The following is a 25,000-nucleotide window of genomic DNA, read 5'->3' on the forward strand; positions in this document are numbered from 1 at the left end:
GGATAATAGTAATAAAAAACAATCATGTCACATCTCGGCTGTCCTCTTGTCACTGAGGGAACAGTGAGACAAGGCTCAGGACTATTTAAACTTCCCAAAGATGCAAAATCCTAACACTAGTAGTCACCGCAGGGAAATGCTCTCACAATCTCATTCTCAAGATAAACCCTCACATCACGTGAAAATAGGCCCCTCTTATTTCCTGACCACTGGATCAAAAACTCTCTGCTCTGTAGTCGTGATAGGCTTGTTAAGAAAATCTTGGAGACCTTCAAACGGGTTCTTAAACATTGGATGTGGAAATTAACCTTATGTAGGTATTATAGGCGACCAGATGTTTTAATGAGGATCTTAAGAGAGTGTCAAGCACAGCAGCAGTCAATAGCCTGATGTGGCTTAAGATATTTGATATAATTAGGGACTCTCAGGTCAGTTGCTTGTTGTGAATAGAAGAATTTAAAGTCTATTATTTATTTAGACATATTTGAGGTTAAGTCTCCTGTTTAAGGTCAATAGCAATTAGTCTATAATAGCCAGCTGAAAGACTACCTCACAGTATGTTGAACCTGGCCTCTGCAATGGGTGTTTGGAAATGCTGGCGAGGGCCAAATAACTGCTTGCCTTGAGTTTTTGTCTTTCAGAGACTGGTCTAAACATGTCATATTAGTTGAACACATTTCCATCCTCTTCCATTTATTTACACTGACGTACGGTTCTCCAGTTTACAAGAACAAACATGAGAAAAATATTTTCGCCAACCTCATCATAGGCAAAAAATGCCCATATTTGCTGTTTTAATGGTGAGAATACGAGCTGGCTTCCCCTGTAAATGTAACATGCAGAGACATGAATGGGCTATTTCAGTCAGTACGTTTTGGCAGCTGCAAGTACCCACCTACTTATTGCTTCTTTCAGTGTGTTTTGAGTTCACCGACAGTGAATGAAGGTTTAGGAATGAAGCTGTGACTCTATTCGTTAGCTCTTACAGTAGGATTGATGTCTCCAGCTTCTTCCAATTCAAGGGACATAAACATGTTGCATTGACATATTTTCTTTTATGTGTCCATAATGTTGAGCTATTATGCGATTATTGGCAGGGTCTTAGCTTAGCTTCCACAATATGTAAACCATTATAAACCATCTCTCCCCACTTGCATGTCCTCTGTTCAAATGCAGTTACAATAGTCCTTCTTGATAGGGTGCCTTTAACGTCAGAGGACTTGATAGGTGAGAGCTAAATGTTAGTGCTATAAACCTGATAACGCTTTTATTAACCCTGAGGTCAATTCTAGATTCATTGAGTCTCTTCCCTCATTCATGCTGCGGTCTCTTTCATGCTGCGGAAATGTGGATGGTTAGGTGTAAAACAAACAGCACTAGCAAAATAATGTAATTCATGAGGTAGCCTAGGCTACTGTAAGTGTAGGGAGACCAAATGTTTTGTCTGGGTGATGATCAATTCACTGAAAAAAACTTTACTTTTCTGTGGGCGCGGGCGTGCGTTGGTATATACCTATCATGTCGAGCAATGATTTATTTTCTGGTGGCTCTAGCCCACTCCGGTAGGCTGCGCTGTGCCCGCGCGGCACTGCGCCCCCCCCCCCCCCCCGCCCCACCACCCCCCAGCCTCCAGCCCCCACCCCCACCCCTCCCGCCCCGCCCCCCGCTCCCCCCAAGTGCTACAGCACCACTACAGCAGATAGCAAGCACATTGCCGAGTGGAGCCTAGTGCAACGCGGGCTACCGCTACTGGACCGACCCAAGCGTTTATTTAAACTTCTATGGATACTTCATTCAAAGTAGCAAAGAGTTTCACCAACACGGATGTGCCACAGCATGGAAGGGTATGTTTTGTATTCGTATTTCATAGAGGAAATTCATGCTGAAAGTTGGTTGCAGTCAGTCGCTATTGCAGCCGAGCTAGTCTCTTTAATTGAACCCGATGATGAGTGAGTGGTGCGGGGGCTAGGAATGCGGTAAACGGATTTCAAGAGCTGCGAATGTAGGTTTTAAGACAAGGCGGCATGAGTTGGTGATCATGGAAGCAAGAGAGTAGATCTGCTAGACATAAGTCACTACACCAACCGCTTTTCATCAGTGCCCTCTAGCTCTTTCGCATTTGGTTCCATTGCTCGTTGATTCAAATTCCTGTGACAGGCTGCTCGACAAATGTGCAGGCAGTGGACCGAAGGTTTCCCTCATGCAGCGTGAAAGGGAAAGTTGTTGTGCTGCTTTTCACTGTAGCCTATTTGTAAATAGGTAGCCTAATCCATTTTTAAGTGCACGGGACAATATTCCGGGTATCGGGGAAAGAGCAAGGCTGCGGGGTGAGCAGTCGGCGTTGCGAAGACGGGCAATCATTCTTACATCAGCGTCGTAGGAACCGAATCAAGTTAGGAGGTACATCGGTAAGGCATTCCCCTGCCATGGATTGATAGAATAGCGGAGAATATATCTGGGCATGTCCTATGATGAATTTAGCCTTCTGAACTATGCCAATAACATGGGTGCAGGTGCGTTTTTCGTCTACATTCATTTTGCAAGTAAGGGATGGCTCGCAAGGACAAAATCTCCTATACAAACATGCTGTTTTGGGAGAATCATTATCATTTTATTATTAATACAGTATATATTTCATATAACACATTTGTTATTATCTGTTTTTGCATATTGGCATTTATGGGGCTTTAATTTGCTTATGCGACACTTCAGTAGGACGAATTATTATCCGGCGACATAACTCACGTTCTTTTCGGCGCATTTGAAGAAAGAAAAATGTTTGAAAGGTTTGGCACGCACAAAAACCCAGCACACAAATTAACCTTGCGCTGCAGTAAAGAAGTGTTCGAATGGATCAAGTGGTAGGCTATAATTGTTGCCAGGCTCTAAATATAAGCGCTGCTTGTTGTGACTCTTGGAATGTGGCAGTAGGAAAATAAATCATTCTTCATCATTATATAGCTTGTTCCAAGCTTCAAACTGGCCCAACCCAACACCCCTATATTGGGTATCATTTTTGTACAGTAAATTCCTGTCCTGTAGCCTAGTATGAGGTGTAGGTTATTCCAATGTAATTGTTTCAGAAACAGGTTGATGGACAAAGTGTCACAGTAATCGACATGATGTACGCAAATAGACGCACGACAGACGAGGTGTGTCTGTCTGTCCCGAGTGTCCCGTGGGCGTTGAGCATGAAGAACATTATAGTGTAGTCACTGACACTGTATTGTGTGTGTGTTTCTGTGTGTGTATGTGTGTTTCTGCGTGGGCGCGCGCGCTCCTGCGTCTGCGTGCGAGAGCGTGTAGAAGGGATTTTTTCCTGAAGTGTGATTTTGGTCATTACAGACTTGTTTAGCTATCAGCAGAAATGTGCCGACGGGTTGTTGGGCGGAGTCGCAATTATCCATTAATTATCTATTAATTCCCAGTTTTCAGGGAAAACGATCCAAATTCACTGGGGCATGGAAATTGTGCATATTTTGTCTCAACTAAGAGTGTCAACAGAGTACTGTGTGTATGTGTGTGTTGCTTGTGTGTGTGTGTGTGTGTGTGTGTGTGTGTGTGTGGTGCCAGTGTGTGTGTGGTGCAATTGCTTTTGTGTGTGCACCAATGTGCGTTTGCTTATTGATCACACTCTGTGCTGTACTCTGAGAGAGGGACACGCATCTCACCTTTCGGCTGCAATCCGAGCCGGGGCAGGGCAGGTGGCCAAACAGCTGTCTGTAGCCTTGCTCTGTCGGGCTGCGTTACACAGGGCTGCTTCCCACTCTTGTTCCTCCACCTGTTTCCCCAGTAATGGAGGATGATTGGAGCCCAGGCAGCACCGTGCTGTGTTCTGCCTCGTGCTGCAGTAGTGTGACCTCTGCCTCAGGCTGTTCAGTGGGCTAGCAGCCTGCTAGTATTGACCTCCAGATGCAGAGGAGAACTCTCCCTCCCTCCCTCCTTCCCTCCTTTCCACTGTTCTTCATTCTACAGGCTTGGTGCTTCACCCCTCCCCTCCTTTTTCTTTCTCTACTCCTCCAGAGCAGACCCCCCTTCTTCCGTCCCTCTCTTTCCTTCATCTCTGGGGTCTCCAGGGGGCCTGTGGAGCGCCTGTTCGTGCCAAATGCCAACACTGTGGGTCCCCCCTCTCTTCTGTTCTGTGTGTGTGAGGAGGGGGATCTCTCTCAGCCTTCTCTCTCCCCTCTTCAGTGGGGAGTGGGGGAGGCTGTTTTGTCCCCACTATTTGTGCTATTGTGTGTGTGTGTGTGTGTGTGTGTGTGCGCGCGCGCACATGTGTGTGTGTGTGGTGCCATTGTTCTCTGTAACTGCTGGAATGCACTTGAATGCTGTTTTGTCAACTTATGAGCCCCTCCAGATGCCCAAACTTATTGTCTCGCTCTTCCCTCTCCCTCCTCCCCTGCCCAGCTCTACATAAAGCAAACTCCTAATCTAGCCTATACATTGGCTATGCGCCTTTTCTTTTCATATCTCTGCACAACTGCACCCCTCCCCCTCAACTCTCCACTATCATTCTCTTGGTTTCCCCTTTCTCTCTTTCCTCTTGATCCACCTTCCCAATTTTATTTCTCTAGGAGTAGATAGAAGTTGCCCTTCATAACCACTGGTTCAGGGGTCATATGTTTCCTGATCCTTTTTTAAAGTTATGATTAGCCTAGTGGGATCTGTGTTTAAGGGCATCTTTCATAGGTGATAGTGAAGGATGGAGAAAGCTTTGCTCAGTTAGATTATAATGAGTTCAGTACCCCAAACCCAGGTCGTTCAGTTGTGATTTGGTGTTTGGTCCAGAGAGAGAAAGGGAATGATAGGAAGTTAGAATTGTTGGTCAAATGGTCTTGTCTTCCTGTTCTTTTTCACAGATGGATTCAGACAATTATCTGACTGGGTCAGGTCTCTAACTAACACTAATCTGAGGTGTCACACTCACAACCTAGTCTGTGTGCTTAATATCTGTTAATTTCAAGGCAAGTGTGGCCATGAGGGAATACTTTCCTGTTCAGGTGGATGACTATTAATCAAAGAATTGAAAACCCCTTTAGCAGCACCATCACTCTTGTTGATATGGTTGTGTATTGAAGGGTGCTTGTTTGGTTTGCTCATTCAGCCTTCGGTAGGTTATGTAATTATATGGGCAGTACATGATCGTGTGCGTGTGTGTGCGTGTGTGTGTGCGTGTGTGTGTGTGTGTGTGCGTGTGCGTGTGCGTGTGTGTGTGCGTGTGCGTGTGTGTGTGCGTGTGTGTGTGTGTGTGCGCGTGTGTGCGTGTGTGTGTGCGCGCGTGTGTGTGTGTGTGTGCCTGCGCAACATATCCCCTCTGCCTGCTCTCACCGCAGAGTTTAATTTAAGAATCAGAGAGCGCTGGTTTGGGAATAGTAACCGCAGGGAATTGACTTTTGGACAGAGAAGCAGTGCACCTTACAATCTCCAAAGACAGGGCTGGTTAAATAATGATCCCTAAATTATATTAGTAGAGCTACAATTATTCACCAGTAATGACTTGTGTCAGCAATCGTAATGGCTTGGGGGAAAATGAATGAGGATGTTTAATTGATGTTTTCTGCTCACTCCGGCATAGGTTTGTGTGTGTGTGTGTGTGTGTGTGTGTGTGTGTGTGTGTGTGTGTGTGTGTGCGCGCTCCTGTGCAGATAATGTGAAGGTTGTGTGTGGAGTGAATGAGAAAGGAGTAAAAAGGAACTCTTTGTGGGAATAAATGGCACTCTCTAAATGAATTGCAGTGGACATGATTTAACATGACAAAGAGATTACTGGTAATTATTCCATTGTCTGATTGTCTGAGCGTCTATAGGAAGGGTCTTTGAATTTGAATACAGCAATTAATTTTCTGCTGTTAAACCAAATAGAGGAGTCCATATTTAGTTAGATTCATTTCCTGTTGTAAAGTATCATGGCAGCAAGGGGTCTTTGTGAGACAGAGAGATTGGAAACACAAATGTCGGTAACATATTGATTTGACTGCTGTGTAACAGATATAGCTGCTGGGCATTTGGGGTGTCAATTCCCCCAGAATTTAATATAGAACCACCTCAGACATCTTCACGAAAGCCATAAGGGAGGAGGAAGAGGACAGTGCATGGGAAAGAGAAATTAGTCAGATTGATAGACACACACACACACACACACTCAAACATGCACACTAACCTAGAACCCAACATCTATTTTGGTGGCAGTGAAATACTGTGCTCACTGCTTGGAGCACCTGTGGCCCAGGCAGTGCTTCTTCTGTGTCCTGCACCTGACCATATTACAGGACAGTAATCAAGATCAGAGGCTGAACAACTAGTAGAGTTGAGTGTTGTGTCAAAAACACAGACATACCTCTCCCCATCTTCACAATAACTTTGTCAATATGACTTCACCATGATAACTGACCATCCAATGTTAGGCCTACTCATAGTACAGCTTTTTCAACTTGCTCGACGGTCATGCCTTTTATGCATAAGTCCAGTTGAGGTTTAGGTCGGAGAGAATGGTTTGAACCAAATGCATCGCGTTTGGTTTTATATACATTTAAGACCAGTATTGTTAATCACCCATTCTGATACTGACTGTAACTCCTTATTAAGAGTCTCAGTGTGCTCACTGAGGCTTTAAAATAAAGGTTTTTATTTTTGTTCCTCAAAGAAGTATTATTTAGATGTTGAGCCCTAGAACAGTGTTGAGCCTCAGTACTGCTGCTGACCCCAACTGTGGTGTGGTGGGTTTTATGGTTTGGCGATATGATGCGGTGTCGGCTAGACTAGTTCTGACTTCTGCTCCTTTTCTTCAAACTGAACCCGCTTGTCAGTCGACTACTCAATCAGCCAAGTCTGGGTCCGTTTCTTTTCGCGGCCTTGCGCCAACCGCGAGAGTCATTTAATTTTTTGATAGATGTTGTTGTTTAGAGCAAGAGACCTTGTCGCCCGGAAGTAGGAAAACAGTTCATTTCAAATGTAGTGTGGTATTCGGATCGATAGCTCATTAGAGCGGCATTTGATGAGCTTCTGTGTGGAAGGTAATTTAGTTATAAACTGTCTGGAATGCGCCACTGCTCTGCTGCCTCCCCACTTCCTCTATGTAGAAGTTTGAAAATCAAAAAAGCATTGATTGTGTGCGCGTGCTTTCTCTTTCCTGGACGGGGGAGATGAGAGAAATTATTTTTTGTGTGTGTGATTCCTCTCGTAGTTCCCTGGGGGCAGAGAACAGGATACTCAAACAAACCTCTGGAGGAGAGATTGCTCAGCCTACATGTGCCTTTGAGTGTGCTGTGTGCTGGGTCGGTTTGTCTGTCTATTTGTCTGTCTATCTGTCTTTGTGTTACTATCAGTTTGTGCTTGAGAGTGTATGCATGTGTGCTTGTCACTAATTTGAGTCTGTACATTTGCGTGAATGTGTGGGTACAATATATTAGTATTGCTGTGTGATGTGTCTGTCTGTCTGTGGGCTGGTGCTCTAGGAGTCTGCACTCTGTAAACACAGAAGCCAACTAGCGTTAGCTGGAGCTTTAGCATCAGTGGTGGAATGCCTCTGCTTATTTGAACAGTAACTGGCTTTAGCACTCTGTCATTGTAGTGGGGGCAGCAAGTCCTGTCAGGTCCTCAGATGAGATGTGATCCCTTGATACATCTGAAACCTTTATCAGAAAGAGAGAGGGTGAGAAAGCGAGAGGGAGAGTGAGGAAAAAGAAGGGGAAGGTGTAAGCAGAGGGGAGGAGAGAGGAATGAGAGAGGAATAAAGGTAGAGAGAAAAAGATGCATCTAGAAAAAGTGAGAGATTAGCCTAACAAGGTGTTGTGTGGAGATCTCTCTTTATTTATTTTTCTAAACTCACTCGCTTGCTTAACTGAATATTTGAGGGCATGCTGAACTTAATTTCCATCCCTCAACGTGTTAAGTTATCGAATCAAGTATGTAAGCATATCAAGAGATCAAGATAGATTTCTTTATTTGTCACGTGCATACAAGTATACAGTGAAATGCAAAAGTGACAGTGCCACAGAGTAGTGCAACAACACAATAAGTTTTAAAATACAATAAAATAAAAATAGAAGTACTAAAAAATATACAGTATGGACAGTATAAACAGTATAAACAATATGAACAGTATAGCCAGTAAGCAATATAAATAGCAGATGGATGATTATGTGTGTGCATATGTGTTAGAATGACAGTGCATGTGTGAGTGACTTGAGGGGGGCACTGGTGGGGTCATCGTTGACAATTCTGATGGCATGGGGGAAGAAACTCAGTCTTAGCCTCTCTGTTTTTGCTGCATGACAGCGGAGGCGTTTTCCTGACGGCAGTGGCTGGAACAGTCCATGTTTCGGGTGGTGAGGGTCCTTCATAATCCTGTATGCTCTGGTCCTACACCTCCTGGTGTACAGGACATGGAGAGGGGGGGTTGGAGCTCCCATGGTCTTTTCTGCCAGGCGTACCACCCTTTGCAGAGTTCGCCTGTCCTGGGCCGTGCTGTTACCGTACCAGACGGTGATGTTGCCAGCCAGGATGCTCTCCACAGCTCCAGAGTAGAAGGACTGAAGGATCCTCCGGGAGACTCTGAATTTCCTCAGTTGCCTGAGATGGAACAGGCGCTGCCTTGCCTTTCCCACCAGAGAACTGATGTGGGTAGTCCAGGTCAGGTCTTCTGAGATGTGGACTCCCAGGTATTTAAAACTGCTCACCCTGTCCACAGCAGTCCCTCCGATGTCCAGCGGTGTGTAGGCCCTTAGTTGTTGTGCTCTCCTGAAGTCCACAATCAGCTCTTTTGTCTTGGAGACATTCAGGATGAGACTGTTCTCCTGACACCAGAGTGACAGGTCCGCCACCTCGTCCAGGTAGCCTTTCTCATTGTTATCTGAGATCAGCCCCACCACGACCGTGTCGTCCGCAAACTTGATGATGGAGTTTTCGCTGGACTTAGCCACACAGTCGTGGGTGTACAGGGAGTAGAGGAGGGGACTAAGGACACAGCCCTGGGGGGACCCTGTGCTCAGTGTGAGTGAGCTGGAGGTGTGTCTACCCACCTTAGCTAGTAGACCTCTTCGCTGACCTGTCATGATTTGAACTCCTGTTGTCAACGCTGTGTGTGCGGTTGTCTTTCCCAGCCACGCACACCCACTATGCATGCAGAGCACATGCCAGAGCGCACTCCCCCCGCCCCCGTGAGCATATAGACAAATTACACTTATAATATTCTGCACAGCTCAAATTAAACACTGCGTCAGGCATTTATGGTAAAAATAAACAAAAACTGTTCTAAATTTTCTTAGAACTGTTTTCAAAACAGGGTATCGTGATACTTTTGTAGAACCGGTATATTGTTCAACACTAGTGTGTGTGTGTGTGTGTATGCTAGATGTGTATGTGTGTGTGTATGTGCTAGAGGTGTGTGTTGTTATTGTGAGGTAAGTGAGCAGGATAAGGAAAACCCAGAGGAGCAGAGAATAGAGGGACATGGGGCCAGACTCATTCAGCCTGGTACATGGGCATTTCCATGGTTATTTGGGCATGCTGGCACACTCTCTCTCTCTCTCTCTTCCCCCTCCTATCACCCTCTGTTTTTTTTTCTCTCCCTCCTTCTGTCGCTTTCTGTCACCATACTCTCCCTACATTTCCCTTTCTTTATTCGTCCCCTTCTACTCATCCCTCTCTCACTCTCTCTTTCTCTCACTGTCTGTCCAGTTTGTCTACCAGTCTGGGTCACACACATGCCTGTGTTTAGTGAGAGGGTAAACATTGTCTGGTACAGGCACGGCCCTCTGGGGTAGGGAGCTACTCACATTTTCACAGCTCTTGTCACAAACCCTGTCCTGTTCCCTCTGCAACCTGTCTGTTTTGCTTTACCCCAATCTTCTGTATTCAGCATCACTTCACTTTGAATTTTCTCATCCCCTGCATCCTCTTGTTTCTCTGTCTCAACTCGCTATGTCTTCTGTGTCCTTGTCCTCTTTTAGCTCTTTATTCTCTGTGCACCTCTCCTTATCTCTCTCTCTCTCTCTCATTCTCCCTCTGCCATTTCCCTCTCCTCGTCTCTTAATATTCCTCCCATTTTGCCTACCTGTGTTTTGTCCTTCTTCCCTGCCGTAATATCCTCCCTCTCCACTTCCCTCTACATTCACCACTCTTTGCAGATAGAGTAGCATCATGGGGCTTGCTCCTGGTCCACCTATCACTAAAGGTGCGATGAATCACTTTAGAAAGAAGACACAGTGGTGTGTGTGTGTGTGTGTGTGTGTGTGTGTGTGTGTGTTGGTAGGCAGGAAGGACCTGCTGAGCCCAGAGCGCAGCTCTAATCAGCCCCCAGAGGGTTGTGAGAGATGTGACTGTGGCGTTGTTCGCTCTGATAGTGGTAATTACCCCTCACTCCACTCTCCCTCTGCGCACACCTCTCTTTCTGTGTCTGCAAGCCCCGGACAGGACGCACACACACACACACACTCTCTCTGTGATGAGAAATGACTGAGAACCTTTCTCACCACTCGATTTACTCCTTTGGTTTTTGGGTTGTCTTCAATGGCTTTGTAGGAAAGCCCAATTTAGGTATCGCTAGATAAACACTGTGATTAGCGATGGGTTCTCATCTAGGTGCTTACCTTGATGGATCATAAATAATCCTGGCTTAAGTTACCATAATTCATCTAGGGATTAAACTAGCACAATGCTAACCATTTGGACTTTATGACCTGTGAGCACTTTGCCAGCTGTGATAGTGTGACGATCGAGGAGCTAATTGTGACGTGGCTAATGTAGCAATGTGTTAACGATGCAGATCCAAAGGTCACACTTTGCAATGATCACTATCTATCACTACAACTGTGATTGTGAAACGGTGATTGATTGGTACTTGCACTGCACTAACATTGATTGACTCCAACTAGCAATTCCCTAACCATAGATCTGGATCTGAACTAGCATGGGGCTAAAATGATACATTAGACAATGATTTGCAAAACATTGTATTCTTTTTTTTGTACTGTTTATGCAAACAGCGATTGATCTTCCAAAAATAGTGTTAACAGTACTGGTACCATTAACAGTACCAGTTTGTAACATGTTGATGGGAATTCTCCATCACAGTAGAGAATCTACAGGCACCGCCGCCTCTATGTGGATGCAGCAGCCGCACTACTCGGTCACGGCTTTTCACTGTCCTAGCTCCCCGCTGGTGGAATGAGCTTCCCACTGCTGTCATGACTGCAGAGCCACTACCAATCTTCCACCGTAGATTGAAGACCCATCTCTTCAGGCTACATCTTTACGGTCCCTCCTAAAGACCTCTTCACCCCCACTACTCCCCTGTACAAGTTTCTCTCCTATTAATAAAAAAAAATAAAATAATAATAATAATCCTTCTTCTAGCATTGTGACTGCCTATGGCCCCTGGTCCGAGCATTGATTACTTTATCTTATGATGACTGATGGATAGATGATTCACTTACTTAAACAAATGTATTTGGATAAAGGCGTCTGCTAAATGCCATAAATGTAAATGTAAAGGCTTGTGTGTTGTAAATCAGTGGTTTGAATGTAACATTTTAAGACAAACGTGGAAGCTACAGTCTATTTTTGAAAGGACCTGGATTCTCCTGCATCCTTCACTGCACACCCACACATTCTCAGTTGAACACGCTCAATTCCCCTCAACATGTCACCCCCCCCCTCACTCACACACACGCACGCATGCACACACGCACGCACACACATACACAGCAACCTGCAAGCAGATACCTACCCACTTATCTGATATCTCCTCTGGACATTACTCAAAGATTCAAGAAAGTGCATAGGAGGGGAGTGGGGGAGAGGTGGAGAGAGCGGAGGTGTGGATAGTAAAGTAAAAGTGAAATGGGAGAGAAAAGCACACTCTCCGGTAGGCCAATCTTCGGGCTATAGGTATGAGTCACCGAAAGAAAGGGCTGTTAGGCCTAACTGTAATCCCAGTTGAAGGGATACAGAAATGAAAGGCTGTGGGGGTATCTTTTCTGGTAAAGGATGTAGGACATAGACAGCTATTAAGGTCATAACAAGCAGTTGGTTCCATTTTGGATGTTGCTGTTGCTTAGATATTTCAGAGAAGGTGATATTTCAGAGAAGCCTTATGATTAAGATAACTTTATTGTCTACTACATTTTCATACAAATACAAAAAGACTGGACTCACTGTACACAGCCAAATGTACTCAGACCACCTCCATCACTACAAGAATGCCCTCACCACTGCCAAATCCTCATACTATTCCAACCTCATCAACACTGGTTCAGGTAACAACAGAGTCCTCTTCTCAACAGTAAGTCACTTACTTCAGCCTCCTAAAACCCTCCCTCCAGACATTTCCACCAATCAGTGCACTGCCTTTCTGGACTTCTTCAGCTCTAAGATCAACACTATTCACCAACAACTGGCCTCATCTTGCATCTCAAACGATCCGCCCTGGATGATCACCACTGGCCAACCTTTCATCAGCCCCCTCTCTGACTTCACCCCAGTATCAGAACACACCGTCACAGAACTCATCCACAAAGCCAAAACCACCACCTGTCAGCTCGACCCTCTTCCCACCTCCCTTGTCAAAGCATGTCTGCCGTCCATCTCCCCCATGATCACCAACATAATTAACTCATCCCTCTCTACGGGTACTGTACCCCCCACTCTCAAACTGGCTGCCATTACACCCATCCTGAAAAAACCTGGTGCTGACCCAGCCGACCTCAACCATTATCGGCCCATCTCCAACCTCCCCTTCATCTCCAAAACACTTGAAAGGGCGGTCGCCGCACAACTACAGTCCCACCTTGACACAAACAATCTCCACGACCCCTTCCAATCTGGCTTCCGTCCAAAACATAGCACTGAAACAGCCCTAGTCAAAATCACCAACGACCTCCTCCGTGCAGCTGACTCCGGACTACTCACCATTCTCATCCTCCTCGATCTCAGCGCAGCTTTCGATACCATCTCCCACCCTCTGCTCCTGGACCGCCTGGCTGGCATTGGGATCACTGGTGCTGCACTGTCCTGGTTCACGTCATACCTCACTGACCGCCAACAATTCGTTCAACTAAGCAACCACAAGTCTGGGTGTTCGGGTGTTTCACTGGGTGTCCCCCAGGGGTCAGTCTTGGGTCCACTCCTGTTCACCATTTACCTCCTCCCCCTGGGCACACTCCTCCGTCACCATGGGGTCCATTTTCACTGCTACGCTGATGACACACAGGTCTACATCTCCTCCAAACCCACTGCCGCCATCCCTCCCACTTCCCTCATCACCTGCCTGGAAGACATCCGGAGCTGGATGAACAGGAACTTCCTGAAACTTAACGGCGACAAAACTGAGGTACTGCTCATCGGCTCCAAATCCACCCTCACCAAATCACAACACACCCCAGCTCCACCCATCATCATCGATGGATTCCCCGTACCCTTCTCCCCCCAAGTCAAGAGCCTCGGCGTCATCTTGGACAACACCTTGTCATTTACTTCCCACATTCAGAACATCACCCGGACTGCATTCTTCCACCTCCGCAACATCTCCAGACTCCGTCCATCACTGACCCAATCCAGCACTGAAATCCTGGTCAACTCACTTGTCATACCACGCATCGACTACTGTAATGCCCTCCTTACCGGACTCCCCACCAAACTCATCAACAGACTGCAGATCATTCAGAACTCGGCCGCCCGGATCATCACCCGCACTAAATCATCTGACCACATCACCCCTGTCCTCATCCAACTTCACTGGCTCCCGGTACATTACCGCATCCAGTACAAAAACCTTCTCCTCACCTACAAATCCCTGCACAATCTAGCCCCCACTTACCTCCGTGACCTCCTCCATGAATACACTCCCTCCCGCTCCCTTCGCTCAACCTCTGCTGGACTGCTAACCATCCCCACGTCACGCCTCAGCACCATGGGTGCCCGAGCCTTCAGCTGCTCAGCACCCAAGCTTTGGAATTCTCTCCCCCCACACATAAGACAGTCAGACTCCATCACAACATTCAAGTCCCAACTCAAAACCCACCTTTTCAAACTGGCATACTACCCATAAATTGGACACTCTGCACTTCACTTGTTTTTGTCTTGATGTGTTGTTTGTTTTGTTTTTAAATGATTGATGTCATGCTCTTGCTTTTGCTTCTTTTCTGTAAGGTGACCTTGGGTGACCTGAAAGGCGCCTCCAAATAAAATGCATTATTATTATTATTATTATTATTAAGTTTTCATACAATGAACATTTTTGGCACACTGGCACATGAAGGGTAAAATGGGGGAGGTAAACACATAGATACATAACATACATAAATACAGAACACATTGGTGTTCTGATGAGCTGCCCTAGCTTCCATAGAATAATAGCTTTCAGTTGGGATAACACATTTGACAAAATAGCTTAGCTTTACTTCTTGAAGCCATTTGAGCTTCATAAAGCCACGTGTAATAGCTGACAGAAAGCAAAAAATAATAGCACAATAATGACTTTGTGTTAGGATCGGCCTTTCACATAGCATGGACATTTTGATCTACACCCTAGTAATAACACATTTTCATGAAAACCTTAGTTCTGAAGGCTCCAGTGTTACAGTTATACCTCAGCTCTTGCAGAAAGACTTTCAAGCTAAAGCTCAGTTTTTATTCCATCACCTCTCTCTGTTGAAGTATTTCCCTTTTTCTCTCTTTTTAAACCTTTCTCTCCTTCTCTTTTGTCAGAGGAGGAATCAGTACATTTGAGTGAGCAGCATCAAAAGGAAGACTGTTGGTGAGCTGTTGATTCAAATTGTTGTAACAGCTACAGTGTGTGCAACCTTTGACCTGTGATGACTCGGTCATGGAATAGAGGTGCGACTCCGCAAACAAGGAACGGACGAGTCACCCTCAGGGAGCGGCACGCACGCACGCACCCGTACACACACACACATTCACACACACCATGATGTTCTAGCCATTGGGTCATCCATCGGCTTAACCATTTGCATTTGGGTTTAAGAGCGTTTGACCCCTAGTGTCCCTCTTTTTACCCCCTCCCCTCCTCATCCCCCCATCCCCAGCCCTTCTGCTCTCCCTCTTTCTCTCTCTCTGCATGTATTCATTAGGCTCAAAGCTATTTGTTCACATCCCACTGCCCTCATTAACATTTCACTGCCCCGCTCAAGCACACAGGCCCCGGTTACCTAGGGCCGGCTCTGGGCAACCAGCAGTCAGCTGCAGAACACTGCAAAGAGGAGATCCACCCCTCTTCTTATTCACTCATAGCTCCTCTCTCTGCCTGTCATGTCCCATTGATATTCTGTTTGGTGTTTCCCTTGAATATTTCTAATGTAGCTGAATGTTCCTCTTACTACGTCACTAGGTATGGACACTACCTATTCACCTAATCCCATCATCTTTACCTTCATATGTCCCTTCTTAGTTTCACATACTCTCTCTTTTACACACACACACACACACACACACACACACACACACACACACACTGATCCACTCTGATCCCCCTCATATCAGTGCTTAAATTGTGTGTGTGTTGTACAGCACAGGGCGCTGCATTAGCCTAGTTCCAGCTTGATTGCCTCAGTGCTATGCCTCATTGTCATTGCATGGCGCCCACTAACTGTCTCTTATAACCCAGATCTCATAGAAGGGGCTTTAGAGCGTTGGCCAGTGGAAGAGTGCTTGTTTGATTTTATTGAGGCATCTGATTTGCAGTGTGAGGTGGGAATGAGAATACCCCGGAGGGGGATGTAGCTGAGCTATCGTGGGGAACCTGTCATGTCTGATTCTAGCCCAAGGGGAGTGAGCCTCGGCTGGGTTAAGCCTCAGCCTGTGGTGGAGCAAGGATAGAGGATCCACTGGGGTCTCAGAAGTAGGGAGGAGTTGGAGAGAGGAATTGGCTAAATTGGCTATTTCTTAGCAGGGTTATTGTGGAATCAAATTTGTTTACAAGGTAAAGTCTACAAAATGGTGGATATGGGAACTGAGGTGACATTGAGACCCTATCGCTCTCTCTCTCTCTCTCTCTCTCTCTACCCCCATCTTTTCTCTCTCGCACTACATTAATTTACTTTTTTTTCTCACTTTCCCTGTCAACCCCCTCCCTGTGTTAATGAGAAGCTCATCTTGAACCAGCCAGAGTCTGCACTCAAGCAGAGCCAGTGTATCAACACATCAAGACACCTAGATTGCGATTGGACAGATGGATGCCTTGTAGGCCGTGTTTAAAAGAAAGAGAAACTACCGTTGATTTGGCGCTGATCTGTGACAGATTAGGCCAGGCACTAGAGTTGGGTGAGCATATAAATTAGATATTTCAGAAACATGAAAAATTGCCCTCAAATTGTGTCAAACAGCCAACGGCCTGCATTTTGGTCTCCCTTTCACAGAATCTCCCATTTCCAATCCATTCTAGAGCACTTTCCGTCAGAGCGAGGCCAGGCCCGGTCGGTGTGTGATAAGAACCAGCCTCTTGCGACCTCTCACCTCCCCACTCGTCTGATCTAGGCCCTCGCTGAATGAGATTTTGTGTGTGTGTGTGTGTGTGTGTGTGTGTATGTGTGTGTGTGTGTGTTGGGGGCGGGGAGCTATTACTTTCTGGTTTCAGTGTGTGTAGGAGAGTGTCTTTCTGTGTTTCTACACAGTGTGTATGGTTTTGTGTGTAGTTTATGGTTTTTGGTATGGTTTTGTGAGATACTGCTGTATCTGCATGAGTGTTTGTCACTGCATATAGTATGAATGCCTTTGACATCTCCAATCTCATCAGAAATCAATCACTGTACTAGTTTGCAGAACACAGTTGTCTATAGTAGTAATTCCATCACTCCTCATGTCGTGGATGTTTAACTAGCCACTTAGCTAACTGAGTTTCCCTGCGGAGTAGGGGAACATGGCAGACATTGCAGGGCCCTGTTTAGAATGCTCAGTAAAGCCGTTGCAGAGAGGACTCAGGAGTCACGAAACATGAATGCATTAGCACTGGGGCCCATGAATTATACAGAACCGTGACTGAAGGGCCAAACGGATTGAAAACTCTAAAAGTGAGGAGAGTGAGAGGAATCGTTTTTTAGGCAGCACAGTCCAGTGTGGTGTCAGTATAAAGTGGACGATTGAGGGTGTGTTGGTTTCTGGATGAAGGTCACCTTACCTAGTTGAGTCAATAAGGCTATTCAGCAGCTTTCCCTGGTTTACACAAGGAGAAGCTGATAAGGTGACTCTCCCTTATTAGTCAGTCAGAATGTTTTCAGCAACTAAAAAAGAAGCAGTTTTTACTGCAGTTTAGGGAGTTCATCCTCCTCTCTTGGTCTCTTGGGGTGAAGAACAGTTTTTGTGTTTGCGTGCATGTGTGGGTGTGGGTATGTTTTGATACGTGGTGTGGACATTGACCATGGCAGTGGGTGGAATGGTGATGTAGGGGTGGGTGTCAGTGGGGTCTTTGAGGGTTGTGTGAGGTATGCAGTGTGAACAATCCTGAGAGGGGGCTGGGGTGGGTGTGCATAGTGTCTGAGTATGTGTGTTGGGTGGGTGTGGGGTAGAGCTAAGCTATGCGGCATGGACATCTGCCAGCGTGCAGCTGGCAACACCTGTCTGTCATGTGTCAAATGGGCCTTCATCGACCAAAGCGCCTATTCTTCGTCTGTGGGTGTCTCAAGATGTCCCCTTCTTTTGTTACATAACCACTGCAGCCAGAGTCGCCTAACTCCTATCAGTAGGAAGAGAGCAGCTGTGATGGTATATCTAAACAAAAGGGAGGACTGGAATGGAGAATCCCCAAAGTAGGATCGAGCTACTATATAGATATATAGATCTATATAGATATATAGATTGACTAGAACATGAGTTCCACCTTGCATAGGGAAACCACACTGGGCTCAAAATAAAGACGAGCAAAAAAATCCTGTCTTTTATTAAGCAGAGACCTGGGGTGTAAAAGGCATTAAAATGCATACTCTGGAGTTGTGAATAAGTGACTGGATTGAGCTCAGCAGCATGCTTTGATCTGAATCAACGCACTCTGCTTCCATCACACAGCCAGGGGAGTGGATGTGCATACTAAAACTGGAGAAGAAGAACTGCTTTAGCTACTCTGCTCTTATTCATATATAATTTTTTGCGCTATTCACATCATTATACAGGCTTTATAACCACTGGTATTTATAATATGGAGCTTACTGTAAAGCATTAGCAATAATATGGGTTTGTTTCTCATATTTTATATAATGATATGGACTTTATAACCTATATAAACTTTATTTTCTCTCTTGAATCCTAGAGTAACTGGATATGATAGATATATATGCCATATATCTGACACTTTTATCCAAAGCGACTTACATTGAAATACATTTCAGTATATATGGTCCCAGCAGGAATCAAACCGACAACCTAAGCGTTATTAGCGCCATGCTCTATCAACTGAGCCACAGAGGATATATATATATATATATATATATATATATATATATATATATATATATATATATATATATATATATATATATATATATATTTTTTTTTTATTATTATTATTATTTTTTTAATAAATAAATAGTTTATTTATTTTTTTACCTCGCTTCCATTACCATGTCATAGTTTTAGTTTGAGGTGGGCCTAATTTGCAGGGATACACATTAAGGCAAGATACAGAAGCTGCTCTGTTTGCCATTCTACCATTACAAAGGTTTTGTTCATACAATGCATCATCTATTACAAGTAAACATGGCAAACAGCCTTAAAGACATTGAGAATAGCCCTACTATAGTTTACATAAGTTGTGTATATTAGTCTATTCAAATAGAGACCCTTCCAGTCATGTCAGCACCATGTGATTGAAGCATGGAACCACCATCTGGCCCAGAATGTGACTGTTGAAATGGAGCTATGGAAAATCTCATTATTCTAGTCCCTGATGTGTAGGTCTACCCTGAGGTGTGTTGTTCTTCTTAGCCCAATGAGACAATTGGACTTGTGTTGAGACCACAAACATGCTGGTTTCTTGTTTTTGCATCATATCTGGTATAACATTTTTTGGTGTAATGTAAGTGTCACCATAGTTTTTTTTTAAGATGGCTACAACAACAATGTCATAGTTATCCAAGTCTTAGCCTAGTCTTGTGTTAGCTAAAGCTCCATGCTAGTGTAGCGACTCTGTTGTTCTCCGGTATCTCCACCTGCCTCATGTCAATCATCTGTAAGCCAGTAGAGTGGCCTCTCGCTTGGGTCTTCTCAGGGAAACTGAGATGCCATCCTGGGCATGGGAGTTGGGACTTAACCTGCATTAAAGCAGCTGGTCAATGCATTCTGTTTCTGAGGCCATCTTGGAGAATCAGTGGCACACTGCAAGATGTAAACCCCCCCCCCCAAAAAAAAACATAACTTTGTTTAAACAGGCCATGTAATCGTTCTAATTTTAATTTCCAAACATCCCTAGGTATCTAAAAAGGCACTAAATATTTGTAATCATTATTTCCCCTTGCCTCTGCCTGCCATTGAAATGCACGCTCAGCTGGTGTCGGCGTGATGGTGCATTTTTAATCTCGTGAATTGTTCTTTCATTGATATATAAGTTTTTTCCTAATTTCAATGCTTACCTTAAACTACATTATTTTCCTACTGTTGTATTCTGTACAGTCTTGCAGCATTTTACCACAACATTTTAAATGGCCGGTTTCATCTACTTCTAGTCACGGCTGTTATCTGTACCTGCCTGGAGCTGTAACTGTGCACACTGCTAGTGCTGGCTAAAATGGGAGGGACGTTATATTTTTGGTTTGTTTGATTGAGTTGTACTAGGTTGTCATTGGTGTATTAAAATCAGATTTCTGCATAACGTTGTATGGGGGGCCAAAATCACACCCACGCAAAACAAGCTGTAATTTAAGGCACACTTTTAAAATGTCTGTCATACTATGCTGTCATACTACTACGGTCATCATACTTTTCACAATTTCAGTGTTACATCAACCTCACAGTGTGCAAATACCATATAAAACACTGACAAATCAGGGTTTAGACTACAACATGGGTGTCTTCCATTTTCTCATGTCCTTGACTCAACTCCTCAAGCACCAATCTTTATCAATCCAGCACCAATCTCTAAAAAAGCCAGTACTGCTGGGTGTGAGAGCCCTGGTGTAGGGCACCTCAGGGCGGGTGGGGTGCTTTCCAGTTAGGCTTTGGCAGAGATGGGCCCTCCTGATTGGCAAAGGCTGCATGGGGCTGCCAATGTAAAGCCCTGGCCTTAAGAGAGCCCAGGCTGTGACTGGCTGCAAGGGAAACCCTGTTCATGACCACACACTTCAGCCCCCCCAGAGAAAGAAACACTGTTGCGTTCTAGAGAGGGAAAACATAGATGGGATAGACAAAGAATCATGGAGTGAGAGAAAGAAAGGGAAAGAGGGGTGTAAAATAACGGTCAGTTTGTTAGCCCCTCCCATGCTTGTTGTGCTGAAGGGAAGTGTGTGTGTGTGTGTGTGTGTGTGTGTGTGTGTGTGTGTGTGTGTGTGTGTGTGTCCGTCCTCAGGGTAGCTCAATGGCACTAGGAAAGTGTGTGTGAGAATAGTGCAGTTGCCTTAAATCTTCCCCAGTCTTTTTCTCACTGAATGAACTCCATTAATCTTGGATGTTTGGGTGTTTGTTTGTGACGGATTATAAAATGCTCAACGCTGGAACTAATGAGTTTTAGACCTGTCTGCCTCTCTGCCCTGAGCCCTGCTCCGGGTGTAATTTAGCATGCACTCTTGGAGAGGAGGGAGGGAGCTGCAAAGGAGGGAGAGAAAGAGAGAGGTGAGAGAGACTGGAAAGATGAGCACAGGGTGAGAGAGCAAAAGTAGAAGAGGGGGAGGAAGGAAAAGGGAGATAAGAGAAGGGAAATAGGACAGAGAGAGAGGGAGCAGTACAAGGAAGGAGGAGGATACAGAAATCTTGCCGGTGGGCTGCCATGGCCCATTTCTTCCCACATTGCACGCTGGAGTGGCGGATTAATTGCAGTTCAGTGTTCTGTGCAGCTCTAATGTTCAGACACGATGTAAAACACCACAGAGGCAAACACTGTCAAGGGAAAGTGACTCTGATTGGAGAGGAACTCCACTGTGAAAAATGGGCTGGATGGGTTGTGGGGCATCACCTGGGTTCTCTTTCAGTCGACTTGGTTCGACATCTCACTATGGGATATGCACCTCTGCGTACTCTATTTGCTGAAACCCAGGAGTGTTTGCATTGCTGACCCCGTCCCAGCCCAGCCTACAAAGGCTACCTCAATGCGCATCCATTTCATTCTTTTCAATCTTCACGCGCTTATTTGCAAGCCTTTCTACAGTGTTGCGATAAAACCTAGCTACCAAGCTTAACTCTTCCACTGGAACAGCTTTTGCCAGGGCGTTAGGTTGCTTATTCTTCCTCACAGGAATCCTGCCTGATTCAGACTTCACTCTTACCGAGCAAAGTTCTCTCTAGTTTGGTTTGCCAACAAGAGATAATCACTAGCCTAGCTGCTTTTGCCCGCGCCCTTCGGGTGCCACATGAGTTTTGTTGCTAGCTGGTGGGTGTAATACTTGGTTGCAGCATTGCTTGACTAGTTAGTCGATGGTACAAAACCAATAGCCTGCTCCCCCCACTTCACTGCTATTAGTTTGGAAAATTATTAGTTAGTTAGCTATTATTATTATTATTAGTTTGCTATTAGTTTGCAAAAACAGAGTGGTTGGCTAGTATTAAACTCATACTAGGTAATTACTATAAACTACTACCTGGCTACTTTCTCTCGTAGTTCCTTTCAGGTTCAACTTGAGTTTGTGTGTCAGATAGTGCATCGACATGTGACACATGTTCCTACTGGCTCGTTTGCGTGCATTTAGAGCTTGCTAGCATACAAGTCACACTATTGACCCAGCCATTTTCAGGGGATTTCCACTAACCTGGTGATAATCTCCAGTCTTCGCTACTACCCTGTGCATGGTCCGATTCGTCAGCTACCTTGGTGAGGTGGGTGGTTGTTGACAGGGCTATCTCCATACCAGTTTGTTTCTCTATATTTTCGTTTTCTGGGTCGATATATATATTGCAGGCGAGCCCCCATCCACACATGTGTATGCGTGGCTTTCCAGATTGCCTATCATTGGTTCAGTGTCCTTGGCCCCTCTCCACCACCATTGTCATGGCAAGGGAGATGCCGCTGCAGGTACCCCCTGTTCCCCCCGCGAAATGGGTGGGGACCCTGATGCTCCATATGGAGCAGTGTCGCATGTGCGTAGTCTGCCCCCTGATTCCTACAATGTACAAAGGGTACTGACTACAGTCTGCAGGCCCTCCACCTGGTTTTGTGCAGTGTTGGATAAGGTAACTGTTCGTAAAAACTACTATAGGGGCATACCCCCTTGTCCATCATTTTGTGAAGGGAGCGCCGGTCTCCAGGCCACCTGGCCCGCTTTGGCTTTGTTCCTCTGCTTGACCACGGTCAAGCACGGTAGCGACCTCCATGCACTCTCGGTTCATCCCTCATTCACTCAGTTTGCCCCTGGGGACAAGGGTTAGGATAATCCTAACGCCACCTTCATTCCTGGAGTCATTTCTATGATGTACAGTAGTCGTTAACTGCTAAAGAACAGTTTTCCTTCCATCCCCTGCCACTTCTTCTCCGGAGGATAGGGGTCTGAACACTCTCTGCCCACTGCATGCACTACGCATTTACAAAGACAGATCTGTGGCATTCAGAGGGTTTGATCAACTATTTGCGTGTTTCCCCAACCTCTTACAGGGTAGGGCTCTATCCAAACAGCGCCATCTCACAGTTGGTGTAGGTGTACAGTTCTAAAAGCATGTAGCCCCCTTTGGGAGTCTGCACATTTCACTAGAGGAATTGGTACGTCTTGGGCTTTGTTCAAGGGCATCTCTGTTTCAGAGATTTGTGCTGCAGCCAGTTACATTAGGCTTCCCATAACACTTTTGTTAGATTCTACCACCTGGATGTCACTGCACTTTCTTTGGCACATATGATCCTTGGCGATCCTTGGAACTGAGTAAGGTGAACAAGGTACATTTCCATGTACTTGTCCAAGTTTTCTGTACGGGTTTTGGCAATTGGGGCACTGTGCAAATGTCCCACAGTGAGATGTCAAACCCAGTCGACTGAAAGAGGACTTTGGGTTTTGGTATGTAACCCCAGTTCTCTGAAGGAGATGAGGGGGACATCTCACCAGATTACCCCTCCTTTACGGGCATGTGAAGAGGTGGTTCATAGAATGAAATTGGTCTGGCTCTGGCTTTCACTGCCTACAGTGTAACCTGAATGACTGCTAATCAGAGTTTTAACTGTATGGGGTGTTTGCTAACAATAGTGGTTGTTCTTTGCTTACCAGGTTAGTTTGCTAACTAGATTGTTTTATTAGCCTGGGTCTAGGCCTAGTTGGCAACCAGGCTGTGTGACAACCTCTTTGCCAGTCATGTTCCTTTTGCTAGTCGTAATATGATGCTACAGTAGTTTTGCTTCATTTATGCAAACCATCAGAATTTAAGCTAACCAGATTCAGTTTTAAGTAGCATACTTGTCAACCAGGGCCTTTGGGAATTTGGCCATGACTCCCATCACTCCTCCTCCACTCTACCCTGCAGACACTCTTTGGCACGTTTTCCTTTCAGTGTCCTCACCGTGCCTCTCCAGCAAGACGAAGATGCATTTTTGAGAGGGAAATTACCATAGATTCCCACACAATCCTGCTCTTAATGGCTTGAAGCAATGCATCTTTCTCCTTTGTTTTTTTTTCTCTGAGTTCCCCTCCTTCCTTTGCCGGCATGTGAAGTAATCCTTAGTGTATGAAACAAATATATGCTGTATGGGCATGCTGGCTCGCAGTAGGGCCGTCATCCTCAGGCAATGCTAATAACACAAGCTTAATCTGTGAGCAAGCAGACTTTCCTATGCCCTACCATGAAGACTGCTCTTCTCTTCGCCTTCCTAAAAACATATATTTTTTAAGCGCCCTTAATGTCTTCACATACACGCACACACACACACACACCAGCTACTGTAGCTGCAGATATGCCTGCTCCCTGTGTGGGAGATTCAATCTCTTGAGCAATCTAAAGAGATTTAAGAGCAGGAGAAAGAAAGAAAAAGTATCCCAGAAAGCCAGTATCGGATGCCAGCTCGGCTGCTGTTGAGGCTGATAAGTATTTGCTGTTTACAAAACTCATCATCACTTATCAATTCCTGTCCAAACGCCTGCTGCATGCTGAGGTGTACAATTGCATTGCATCTAGGCTAAACAGTAAGAATGGTATTTGGTGGTACGGTATGTTTATATTGGGCTGTTTGTTGGGTTTGTGGTTGAGAAGGTAAAGGCGCTGTGATCATGTCTAAGATTACGGATGAGGCAATTATGACAGTTTGGTTGTGCTCATATTTTTTGTGGTGATTGAACTGCCGATGTGTTTGTGGTTAAGGAGATGTGTTTTGGATGTGTTCCCATCATTTCATCCTGTCATGTTTTGGGTAACTTGATCCATGGAAAATAGCAAAACTAGTGAAAGATGGGATGTAAACAATGATAACTCAAGGAACGCATGCACGCACACACGCACACCAGCCACACACACACACACACACACACACACACACGATTGTCTCAGAATAATACCTAGATTCAACCCATATCTTCGGGCATCTCAGAGAGGAGGAGGCGGAGGAAAAAAACAACAGCAGCATTTTTCTCCTGCAGTAAAAGTTCCCATCCAGATGTGCCTGCTCAATTATCCACAAAGAAACAGCTGTGTGTGTGTGTGTGTGTATGTGTGCGTGAGTGTGCATGCGTGTGTGCGTGTGTGTGTCTCAGGTAATTACTCAGACAGAAACAGGAGCTTAGTCTCACCAGTGTGTCAGTTCTCTCAGGTTGGAACGTGAACGTTCATCCTACAGAAATTCCAATGTTGCCCAAGTGCATACTGGGTAACCATTCAGCCTGCACTGTCCCCCCACTGCAGCATGAGAAATACTCTGCAAGGTATATAAGAAATACTCTGCA

General features: G+C 45.4%; 1 protein-coding gene across 1 annotated transcript in view; it reads left to right on the forward strand.

Annotated features, from left to right (window-relative positions):
• Positions 1-1,768: 1,768 nt before the first annotated feature.
• fat3a (FAT atypical cadherin 3a) overlaps positions 1,769-25,000 on the forward strand; it is a gene marked incomplete at its 3' end in the record, with an annotated part of 148,917 nt that continues 125,685 nt past the window's right edge. The window contains exon 1 of the mRNA XM_083695427.1: positions 1,769-1,844. The remainder of the gene's footprint in view (positions 1,845-25,000) is intronic.

Source organism: Argentina silus (assembly GCF_951799395.1).
Source record: "Argentina silus genome assembly, chromosome: X".
In the NCBI taxonomy this organism is placed as follows: domain Eukaryota; kingdom Metazoa; phylum Chordata; class Actinopteri; order Argentiniformes; family Argentinidae; genus Argentina; species Argentina silus.